This window comes from Triturus cristatus, chromosome 5_1, assembly GCF_964204655.1.
Source record: "Triturus cristatus chromosome 5_1, aTriCri1.1, whole genome shotgun sequence".
Taxonomy (NCBI): Eukaryota; Metazoa; Chordata; class Amphibia; order Caudata; family Salamandridae; genus Triturus; species Triturus cristatus.
This window is the reverse complement of record NC_140587.1, coordinates 1,007,617,718-1,007,630,635: the sequence shown is the minus strand read 5'-3', so window position 1 is coordinate 1,007,630,635 and position 12,918 is coordinate 1,007,617,718.

Genomic DNA, 12,918 nt, shown 5'->3' with positions numbered 1-12,918 from the left:
CTGCTGCCCTATTTCTGAACTACAGCACAAGCTGCCGTGTAAAGGAACACTTTCTGACTGCCAGCCCGGCAGTTGCATCCTAATGCATTGGTCAAACTGACAGCTGCTTGTCGGGCGGTCTCCTGACTGCTGCGATAACGGATGGTGATCCGACCAACCGCTATCAAAATAAAGTCCTTAGACTTTCTTTGGAGGCCTTGTATGCGACACAGTCTGAAGTGCGGTTGGTGATGTGGCCTTTGTGGTTGCAAAGTCAGCACCTCAGCCAGGAGGCACTAGATTGCTGGCAGAGTTCCTGCTTCTCAAATCTTGCTCTTGGGGACAAAAAAGCATTGCAAGCTTTGGCAGTAGTTACGTGTCCTAGCAGTTGCGTCCTCAGAGAAAGGCAAAGGGGCAGAACCTGTCTAGAAAATTCCCTAACCCTAATATCAGAATCTGCAGTTGTCTTATCATCAACAAAATGATAATGCTCTGGAATAATTAACCAACATTCCCCTTCTAAAAAGTTTTAATGGACTTTTTAAGGATAGACCTCACACACTTAAGTGTCTGGGACACTGTCAGGATCTCACCTGTATTTCCACAGGAACGTCATGGAACTGAAGTATGTTCCGCAACGTCTCCAAACCACCTATTGTGCTTGTCTATGTCTAAGCAACAAAAGGTGATCCGGGGAAGAAGGGAAACAAAACAAGGAAAGAAGGGGAGACAATCCCTTGTCGCTACCCAGGAACTGCTGGAGTACGTCAAGGCAAAACAAAAGGCTGTAGATAAGAAGGAACATACATTAGGAAACAACCTGACTCACCGATTATACTTGAGTTTTATGCAGGTCCTGCCTTTACCTAAAAGTCCCTTCTTCAATCTCAGGAAAATAGAGGAGTGTTGTAGTGTACCAACGTCTGTTTACAGCTGTAAAACGTAAAGAAATATTTCAATAGGGAAATGGGTTAACTAGGAGGCTGTATGTGGTTTTAAGTGAATGTAACTTGCCCACCTTTGTAACAGACTTCGCTAAGCTATACTTCTTGTGAAGGTAAGCAAATGCATAACAAACAAATGTTTTCTCGACTCCTGGTTATCCTCTCATTAAATTCCTTGTAGGTTCCTCAGGACATTCAAGAAGGAGAAGTGCTCTGAACAGTCCTGATACCCAAATCAGGTGAGAGAGAGGATACAAATAAACATAAAATAAAGTCATGAGCAGCGCAACGCGCTGTTATCATAACCACGGTCTGAGAGTCAATAATGTGTTTCTTTTCTTCTTTTGCAGGAAATCCAGGAACCGGGCTGGCGAGGAGCCGAGGCAAAGACGACCCGTTGGAGGAACTTGACACGTAACACGACGCGGAAGTGAAGGGGTGCGATGCATCGGAAGTGACACAGGTAATCGAGCAAAGGCTGGAATGCTACGCACATTCACACAGGAGAGGCCGGGTTTTAATGTGCACGACCTATCCATGCGCGTCTTCAACCTGCAGCCATGATTGTAGTTAGAGTGCCCCCGAACTGGCAATCGTGACAGTACACTCCCCCCACAGCTCCCCCTACCGGTTTGGGTTTGTCAGGATGCTGTCTGTGAAAGGTTCGCAACAACCGAGAGGCGTGCATCTGACTAGCTCGTTCTCAAGTACGCTCCTCAATACCGTAACCCTTCCAGTGTATAAGATACTGGAGCCTGTTCCTCACTCTCCGTGAATCAATGATGGCTTCGACTTCATATTCAGGTTCATCATCTATTATGACAGGACCAGGAACAGCAGGAATAAGTGTACCCCAGATCACAGGTTTCAAAAGGGACACATGGAATACCGGATGACATTTCAAGGAGGCGGGCAGGTCCAGCTTCATTGCCACAGGGTTTACTACCTTACATATCTTATATGGACCTATGTACTTAGGCTTAAATTTACAAGACCCTCTCAAAGTTAAGTTCCTTGATGACAACCACACCTCGTCCCCTTGTTTGTATTCTGGTTCCAAGTGACTGTGAGCATCCGCCCCCTTCTTGTAACTAGCCTTAGCTTTGTCTAAATTTGCTAGTGTGGACTTGTGTATGTCTTGTAAGTTTTGCACCAGATCTACCGCTGCAGGAGTGGAACAGGAAGAGAACTGGGAAACAGGCAAGATTCTTGGGTGATAACCGTACGTGCAATAGAAAGGTGTATGTGCAGTGGAAAAGTGGTAACTGTTATTATAGGACAGTTCAGCTATCCATACTAACTCATCCCATTCCTCAAGAGAGTGTAAGACCTGGCATCTGATATATTGCTCGAAGCATTTGTTCACCCTTTCTGTCTGCCCATCGATTTGTGGGTGGTGACTGGAAGACAAATGTATATCTATGTGTAATAAGGCACACAACCCCATCCAGAACCTTGAAATCAACTGAGCCTCCCTATCGGATACCAGGACTGATGGGAGCCCATGTAAGCGAGATGCAGCGCGGAGTGCAAAATCCCCCTCTACTGCCACGGACTAAAAGATCTCACACACGCACACTATCCATACATTCTCTGGTGGGGCCCATAACACCAACACACACTTACCATTAATCCGTGCAAGAGGCGATTATCCTCCTAAGCGCTGAATAATGAGGGAGGAAGATACCACTTTACCCTAATGAGCAACAAACCTACAAACCCTTCTTATACTCATTAGGCCCTAGATTCCACACTTGGTATTACCCTCATAACCGGGACAGATCTGCTAGTTGCGGTTTAAGTGAAATACTAATACTCTAATTAACATTAACACATTTCAATGAACAAACAACCCAACTCATTTCTGTAGATGTTCAAATCCAATTTTATATTAATATTGCAGATTAAAATCATTCATTTGATCAAGTTGCCATTCATATTTACCTATTTTGGCTAAAGTCGTCCTCTATGTCAAATCTGGCAGTCTTGCAAATCTATGCCCATCAATTTTAGCAGGTTAAGTTCATCAGGATTTTGGGCATTAATTCAGTCCGTCAAAGATTCAGGCTAACAGCTGTCCTGCAGTGTCACCGTCCTCTCCATCAGCATAACATCAGGAAATCGAGAAAGGCCAGAAATGAACCCGCGCCCACCTCTCTATTCTACCATAATTTATAGTAAAAATCATTGACAATTTGTATCAAAAACGGGTCTTCAAAAGTTCTGATTGGTCCATTGGAATCGTCTGACAGGATTCTCATCAAACTAAAGTCTCTGATGTCATTGTACTTGAATTATCCGGTTTTAGTAGCATTATTATTGTTCATTTAGAAAAGCTGGCTTGCATCCCAGAGCAACCTTGAAGGGTACATGTTCATCTGGGATCAGGTCCAGGCCACTGTGTATCTATTATCAGCGCAGGTGCACTTCACCCAAGCCCTGTTCAGCGTTGGCAGTCGGGTTAGGCACCAAAGTTAGCCATCTTTCGGCGGGTCAAAATGGTCAACTTAAGCAAAGAAACACATAACGTAATTAATACATAGAAATGACTAATTAAATGTTATTCCCTCGCTAATTCCCATATGTGTGTGTACTTATCTAGCCAAAAGCAACACTCAATGCGGTTTATACTTACTAAATAAAGCACGAATCACAGTTACATCACCAAAGCGACATATATCATGCAACATTCTAATTATCTATCATTAGTATGCGTACGAAATTTAGTTCACGTCATTAATTAGGCCATGCAGATGCAAATCCCACGTGTATTTCGGTCATTAATAAGGTTGGTTAGTTATTTCCACAGCACTCCAAACCATTAGTACGATTATAATTAATTAATTAATCTAATTAATAAGATGACATACGAAATGCGGTGGGTATACAAAATTTTGCATAACCCGCTCCAGCAATCCCCCCTTTGGTGATTTTATCACCACACCACCCACAATTTTTGTTCTATCTTTACGGAATCTTTAAAATGTTTTCTTGCGCTTCATCATAATTCAGTTTCACCTTCGTCTTCTCCTTTTACTGATTCATACATACTCTCCTTCCACTCCTCCAATTCTATTTCTTCAATTTCTCTTTCTTGTTTCTTATCTTTTCTTTTTGAATTTTCTCTTTTTATTCTTTTCTTATTTTTCTTGTTTCTACAGCACATACAACATAATCTTATCATTAAAACAATGCAGATTACACATGTTAATGGAAACAACATTTTACCTATAAGAGTACTACCTATTTTTACTAAGAAATTCTTAATAGCAGCTATTTTCTTTCCAATTCTATCCGAAACACTTTCAACCTCCAGTGGTGCAAGTTCATCGTGCAATTCAGTAATATTCTTAATATAAGTTTTCAGATCTTTGCTTTCGTCAGGAATGTAAGTACAACAATGTTGAACTTTCAGCATTCCACAGACTCCACCCTCTTTAGCCAATAAAATATCAAGGGCAAGTCGATTTTGCATTACCATAGCATGCATGGCAACCATTTCAGTATTAACCAATAAAAATCCTCCAGCGGTGCTTGTTGACAAGCGATCCACTACTGTTGACAATTTTCTAATTTTGTTCGCATTCAGAGTTATTCCCACTGCTGGTATCAATGCTTGAAAAATATCACCTACAATTTCTGCCCAAGATTCTCTCTTGGTCCTAGCTAAATGATTACTTAAGCTATGTACACCATCTTCTGCTCTATCCATATAAACAATTTTTTGAAAGACCAGGCCCACGTAACATGTGCCATACCAATGGTCTGGCAAACGATAATATGCCCTGTTCCCACAAATAAAATATAATCCAGGAAAGACTGGATCTCTTCCACCTTTGAATCCCCATCCACCCATAATTCGATATGTATCATGGCACTCACTATTACCTAGAAAATAATTATCATACGCAGTCTGATTCCTTCGAATGCAAAATTTCCCTTTCTGAGGCCAATCTAAAGCTATAGTTGGACTAGCTTCTCCTTTCAAATGTTTTTCTTTCTCTATATCCCAGGTTGTTTTCTCCACTTTCCCTTCTGCTGCTTTCTTTTGCATTTTCAATCTCCTTTCCTCAACCATGTCTAGGAATGTCTTTTCCTCCTTCTTCAAACTGCATGTTAAATTGTTTCTAAATATATACTCTAATGTTAGTTCCTTAGTTTCTAAAAAGAATTCACCTAATACCTTAGCAGGCTTTACTTTGTTCAATTTATTATAGGAAGACACTTGCGCAAAAAGTTTATCTACATCTGAAAAATAATATTCTAATTTCCCTGTCTCATAAAACAAACTAGCTATTACACTACATGTTATACCATACGTTGCTGGAAGGTGATGATATGTCACTCCCTCAGAAACAGATGCAGGTAACTGCATACATACGTAGCAGTCCCGTACGTCCATTGTCTTTACATATTCATATAATAACTTTGGAAATACATTATTAGAAAAATCTGTTATTGACCTGTATTTATGCAATTTGTTTTTATCTATTCTAGTTGGAACTACCTTTGGAATTTTCCCTATATTAGTATTATTCTCACTATGTCCTTCTAATGTATCTATAGTGGCTTTAAAAGAAATGACAAGAGCAAGGATGCTCCATAAAAGCATTAATAATCCTGTACAACAACAACACATTTTACACCATCTTTTCATGAATGTACATCTACCTTTACTACTTTCTATGTTAGCCATCTTGTTAAAATGGACCTTGTCTTTTGACTTAGCCTCTTTTACTTCACAACTAGTTTTTCTAACCTAAGGTTCTAACACCTATTTGGTTCTACCAGTCACTATTTTTTAATTCAATATCTTGTTTTCTTCATAAATAGTTTTCTTAACTTATTCAGTTTGGCATCTCATCGTTCTTCACTCTCCTCTCGTCTTCCAAATATGGATTTTCCTGAACTTCCGTTTCTTCTTCTCCAATGTCGGACAAGAGAACTCTCAGGATTTCCGATTCAATTTCATCCACAACCACTTTCAGTACAGTCTCCTCTGGATTTCCTTGACTATCTGCCTCTTCTCCCTGTTCAGGCAGAGCCACGTACGTCCATTCTGGTGGCTTATACTTCTGGTTAGGTTTCCTTGTTCTTCTACTCTCTTTGTCTTCAGTTAATTCATCTTCTTTTGATTTTTCTTGACTTGTTACTTGATTCACCTGTTCAGCTCTTGGTGAATTCACTCGTGTCAATCTGTATCTCAGTTTCCTTATTTTATTGGGCCAAACATCATCTCTTGCAACTCTTTTTATTTACTTCCTTTGTCATTCTTTTCATTCCTCCAAGTTCTCTTTCTCAGAACTCGAACTTCAGGTATTTCATTTTCACTCTCTCTGTCTTAACCTGTTTTGTCTTTTCAGCAACTTCTTCTTCCACCACTTGTTTTGTTTTCACTACTTCTGTCCCTCCTCGGGTCTCCGGCACGCAATCTTCCTGCTGGCTACTTGTCCCTTCACCTAACTCGTTGTTGCAGTTCCCTATACCTCCTCGTGGGTCTTCCGCAGAAACCTGTCCCTCTCTCTCTGTACCTGTCCCTTGTTCACTTCGATTTGTTACTTCAGGTGGAATTTCTCTCATTCTCTCATCTGGTACTTCCTTTTCACGAATTTCTTTTGTTGCGTCTTCAGTACTCTTTCCTCTTTTCTTCCTGTGTTCCTTCTTGCAACCCTGCGCTTCTTGTTCGTTTCCAGAATCACTAGATTCGGAAATCTGCAATCTTCTTCTCAGAGCGATACTTCTGGGGACTAAAGCTGATCTTTGTTCTGTTTTCCCCCCTTTCAGAGTTTCCTTGTGTCTTTGACCCTTCGTCATCTGCTTCAGTGCTTGATTCTGATTCATCAAAGTATTCTTTTCCTGTGCTGTCCACCGGATTTGGAATTCTCAATGTATGACTGGCATGGATCCAGTTTTTCAGTCCGGCACACTTCACAGCTGTTGTCGTGGTCAAAATGACTTGTTGTGGTTTTCCCCACCTTGGACCCAGACAATTTCTTCTTCTGTGGACTTTTATCTTTACCCAATCACCTGGGCTCAGATCATGGGCTTGCTTCTTTTCAAGTGTAGTGGCATCTGGTCCAACCTGATGAAACACAGAATGAACTGCGTCAGCCAGGCCTTTACAGTATTCCAACACCATGTCATCAGAAATTGTCATCAGCTTGTTGACTGGTATAAACACGTCTCATTGCACATCCCATGATTATTTCATGAGGACTCAATCCTGTGGTTCTGTCTGGAATGGCCCTGATTGTCATGAGTACTAGAGGCAAGACATAAGGCCATTTCATACCTGTGGCCAAACACATTTTCCCTATTCTATTTTTGATAGTACCATTCATCTATTCAACTACACCAGAAGCCTCTGGTCGGTGGGCACAATGTAGTTTTTGTTGTACATTCAATGCTTCACAAATTAATCCTACAATTTCATTATGGAAATGTCCTCCTCGGTCTGACTCAATTGTCACTGGGAACCAGAACCTGGGGATGAATTCTCTCAACAGTAGCTTAGCTACTGTCAACTCATCATTTCTTCTTGTTGGGAATGCTTCCACCCATCTGGAGAATAGGCAGACTACTACCAAAACATACCTCAATCTGTTACAGGGAGGCATCTCAATGAAATCTACTTGCATTCTGGTGAAAGGCCCTCCTTCTCGACCTGTTGTTCCCAGACTCACTACTGTCTTCCTGCCAGGATTGTACTGCTGACATATTAAGCATCTCTGACAAAGACTTTCTGCCACAAGTCTGAATTTTGCATTGTACCAGGTCTGCTTAAATGACCTGATCATAGCATCTCGTCCAATATGTCCCTGGCCATGATACATACGTGCCATGGTAGACATCATGCTTTCAGGCATAACTGGTCTTCCATCTCGATAGACCTACACATTATCCTTTTCCCTTGGGGCACATCCTGCTTTTACCCACTGTCTCATTTCTTCATCTCCTGCCTCATCCTGCAATTGTTTTACTTCTTCCCAAGTCCCACAATGTTAGTGAACATCAATGAGCAAGAAGACATTTCTCTTTCCTTAGCCCGATTGACCGAATTCTGATTTCGTGCACAATACTGTGCCATGTCATTGGCATACCTGTTCCCAGTGGCAATATAATCACCACCTTGACTATGTGCAGCACATTTTACAACAGCCAATTGTTTAGGCGGCTGTATCGCCTCAAGCAACTTTCCAACCACTTCTGCATTCTTAATGGGAGTTCCACTCGAGGTTAGGAAACCTCTTTGTAGCCATAGTTGGCCAAAGTCGTGGACGACTCCAAAGCCATACTGGCTGTCAGTTATCACAGTCACTCTCACACTCTTCCCAATCTTGCATGCTCTAGTCAAAGCCACACGTTCTGCTACCTGGGCTGATTTTACTCCTTTCAAATATGATGCTTCTATTACTGCTGCAACTGTGCAGACTGCATACGCTGCACTCAGCACTCCTTCATCTGTTCTCAAACATGACCCATCAACGAACATCACAAAATCACTTTCTGGCAAAGGTACATCTTTTATGTCTGGTCGTGGTTTGTTACAAAAATCAAGTACATCCAGACAATCATGATCAACTTCATCTCTTACTTCCACAATCTCATTATCAGGCAACAATGTTGCTGGATTCACATTCACACATCTTGCAAGACTCACATTAGTTGCACCTAATATGACCTTTTCATACTTAGTCAGCCGACTGTGTGTCATATACTGAGTACGACTCCTTGGCAGCAGAATTGCTACATCATGGGGTACAAACACCTTCAATGGATATCCCATCACAATTCCTTCACTCTGCTCCAAACTTCGACATGTTGCAGCCACTGCTTTCAGACATCCAGGTAAACCTACAGCTACTGGATCTAGAATTGATGAAAAATATGCAATTGGTCTTCTCAGTTTTCCATGTTTCTGGGTCAACACAGCAAGTGCACATCCATTTCTCTCACTGCAATACAACTCAAATTCTTTCTCATAGTCAGGCATGCCTAATGCAGGGGCTTCACACAAACCATCTCTCAATTGTCTAAAGGCTGCCAATTCTTCTTTGTTTAGTTCAAGGGGATCTTTTACATCACTTCTCGTTAATCGCACCAAAGGCTTTGCGATCAAGGAAAAGTTCCCTATCCACTGACGGCAGTACCCTACCATTCCCAAAAACATTCTTACTTCTCTTTGAGTCATGGGATCTCTCATTCCTTTTATTATTCTGATTCTGTCTATTGTTATTTTCCTTAGTCCTTTCTCAATGTTGTGTCCCAGATACTGCACTTCCTTCTTGCAAAACTGTAGTTTTGCGGGTGACACTTTAAGTCCTCCATCTGCCAAATGATTCAGTAAGGCTATTGTATCTACCTCACAGGCTTCACGTGTTTTTGACACCACCAAAAGGTTGTCAATATATTGTACCAGTACAGTATTTTCTGGCATTTCTAGACTCTCCAAAGATCTCTTTAACAACTGATTGAATATTGAGGGGCTCTCTGTATACCCCTGTGGGATTCGGCACCATGCCAAAATACGCTCACCAAAACGAAATGCAAAGATTTGCTGACTGTCATGGTGCAATGGGATGGAAAAGAAAGCATGACACAGATCAATTACTGTGTACCATTCTGCATCATGGGGAATCTGATATAAAATCACTGATGGATTTGGTACAATGGGACAACATGATACCACAATTTTATTCACCTTTCTCAAATCTTGCACTATCCTGAATTTCCCATTAGGCTTTTTCAGTCCCATTATCGGTGAATTACATGGACTACTCATTATTTCTCTCAAGATTCCTTGTCTGATCATTTTCTCTATTATAGGAGTTACACCTTCAAATATTTCAGGTGTCAATCTGTACTGTGGAACATTTGGATACGTCACTCCTCCTTTTACAGTTATTTTAACTGGATCTACATTTCTCATTAGTCCTACATCCTCTCCAGTGAAATCCCAAACCTCTGCTTTTACAGAGTTTCTTAGTTCTTTTGGTAATTCATCAGGGTTGAATACAGCATATGTTTCAGTAACTTCACTTTCTCTGTTAGCTAGGGTCATCTTATACAATACATCATCATCTGGTGTTTCAAAAGCTATTCCATCCAGAGCACAAAATATAGTGCAATTCATTTTGCACAACAGGTCCCTTCCTAATAAATTCACAGGACTGGTGTCACACACCACAAATAGGTGCATTTCTGAAAATTTCCCTATGCTGACTTTCACTGGTTCTGTAAGATAGGTCTTAATTTGCCTGTTGGACACGTGGAAGTACTAGGGGCGTATTCCGTAATCTGCTCCCAGATCTCAGCAGATCTTCGGTGTCCAGTTAAAACAACGGACAAGACAGAGTTGGGTTGGTTTGACAAAAACTGTTCATTGGCCAACAGAAAGTTGAGGGCGGCCTTGAGCAGTAACCCTCTGAATCGGTCTAACATAGCCCAACTCAGGAAAGAATATACTAAAACCCTGGAAACCAGGAAAAAGGAGATCCGGGAGGACGCGTGGGAAGAACTTTCTTCCGTTGACGTCCTTCGCAATAGTACAAAGTTCTGGTCTGTCGTCAATAAACCCTTCTTTCGTGATCCCTGCAATAATCAATTAGATTGCGGTATTGGGGTACACCAGTGGTATTCTCACTTCAAATCAGTCTACGAAGTGGGTATGAATGGTGGATTGAATCCCCCTCTTCCCACTGTGAAACAATATACTTTATTCGTAACCAAGGGCGAGGTGGTTGAGGCCATCGGCAAGATGACGAGCAATAAGGCTCCAGGACCCGATGGCGTCCCATCGGACCTTTTTAAATCAGATATTGAGACTTGGTCTACAGTTTTAACGAATATTTTTAACAGGGTCTGTGTCGCAGGCATTCCGGACACCTGGTCCGAGTCCGTGATCATACCTATTTTTAAAAAGGGTAATAGAGGGGACCCATGTTGTTACCGCCCTATCTCACTCATTGATTCCGCAGTAAAAGTCCTGGGCCGAGTAGTCTTGGGTAAATTAACAGAATGGTTGGAGGATACCAACACCCTTTCGTGCCTACAATATGGGTTTCGTAAGGGCCGGGGCACCATAGACCAAAGCTTGAATCTTTACCTTTTAATAGGTAAATATACCATATTTAAGAAAGGGACGTTATACCTTGCCTTTATGGACTTATCCTCGGCCTTCGATCGAGTGAACCGGTCGAAACTGTGGGAACTTCTTCTCAAGCAGGGAGTAGATGAAAACATTGTCTATTTTTTAGCAGATCTTCATAGAGATCTCTCTGCTACTGTTAGATTCGACCGATTGGGTAACTGCACAGGCAAGATCGGAATCTCAAATGGTGTCAGGCAGGGCTGTATTTTAGCCCCCCTGCTTTTTACACTTTATATCAACGACCTAGCCACTGCCTTAACTGAGTCATGTAAGGATATTCCTAGGGCAGGGAAGCATCATATTCCAGCATTATTATATGCAGATGATGCTGCACTGTTAGCGCATACAGCAGTAGGGCTCCAAAGTCTTTTAGACACATTTGCCGATTTTATGAAAAGACTTGATTTAAGCGTGAATTTTGCAAAATCTCACGTTATGACTGTAGGTTGTAAACCCAAGAAAACCAAGACTATGCTCTGTGAGGGCCACCTCTTATCTAGAATCACCAGTTTTCCTTACCTGGGGGTTATTTTCGATGATAAGTCATCTTGGGTTCCTCAATTAGCTGCAAAACGAAATGCCTTTGCCAGATCAATCATAGGGGTGTTAGACTTTGCTCGCAAACTGGGGGTGAAACCCATGCAAGCTATATTGAACATTTATGCAGCTAAATGTATCTCTATAGCTACGTATGGTGCGGACCTGTGGGGATTTAAAAATGTGAAGGAACTTCAGGTGGTAGAGGATAAGTTCCTAAAATCCATCCTATCACTTCCCCAGGCAACCTCTGGTTACATTGTACATCAAGAATGTGGGGTTGGTTATTTAACTGACCGGATAGCACCAGCCCCCCTATTAAAATGGTTATCAATCTGGCAAAATCCGGAACTTGAGCTAAATCGTGAAATTATAATAGATTGCTTATCGCTCGAGTACGGAAAGGCTATTCCCTGGCTGCGCTATGTCAAGAACCTAAGTGACGATATAGGTCGCCCAGACTTATTTGATACTCCTAACAATATATCAAAGGGAGACTTTAAATGGATAAAAGATACATACAAGCTTAGAACCACTTTAGCTAGAGAAGAAAAGGAGTTAACAAAACCCACAGTAAAGACCCATCAGTTATTAATAACTACAGGCAGCATAGAACCCTATTTGACCATAGTGAATAACATGAATCATCGCTTTTTATTGACAAGGTTTAGACTGAACAAATACCATCTTTTGCTCACTGATTCTGATGGTTGGATGAAGGACAGGGACCTGGAGATCTGTTCTTGCGACAGATTCTCCCTCAAGGATACTGCTCACTTTCTTTTCTTTTGTAAACATTTGTCCCCTCTCCGCAAAAAGTTCATCATCCCACTCATTAAGAACAAAGGATTTAGACAAGTCAAACCTGCTCTTTTGTATCTTCAGCTGCTAGGTACTACTTGGGAGATTTTTAATATAGCACATTTTTTGGCTATTGCGATGAGATTAAGGAAAAAAATCAAGTGGACATAGTGTTGTTTAAATTAATTGTGAATTTTGCCTAAACTTGACCTAGTCTTATTTTAAGTAGTGTTTTAAAATTATGTGTAAATGTCTATTTTAAATGTTATTTATTGTATATATATGTGATGTTTTGCACTTTTATGGTTCTTGATATGAGCCGAATAAAGTAATTTTGACTGACTGGCCTGTTGGACACACCAACTACTTGGATCGTTTCATCCGAGAGAGGAAGATATGTAACATCAGCTGATCTAACAGTTGATCGAGTAGCACCAGTATCTACTAGGAAAGTAATATTTTCATCATTAACCCTCCCATCTACGAAAGGTCCTGTCTGGTCTACTT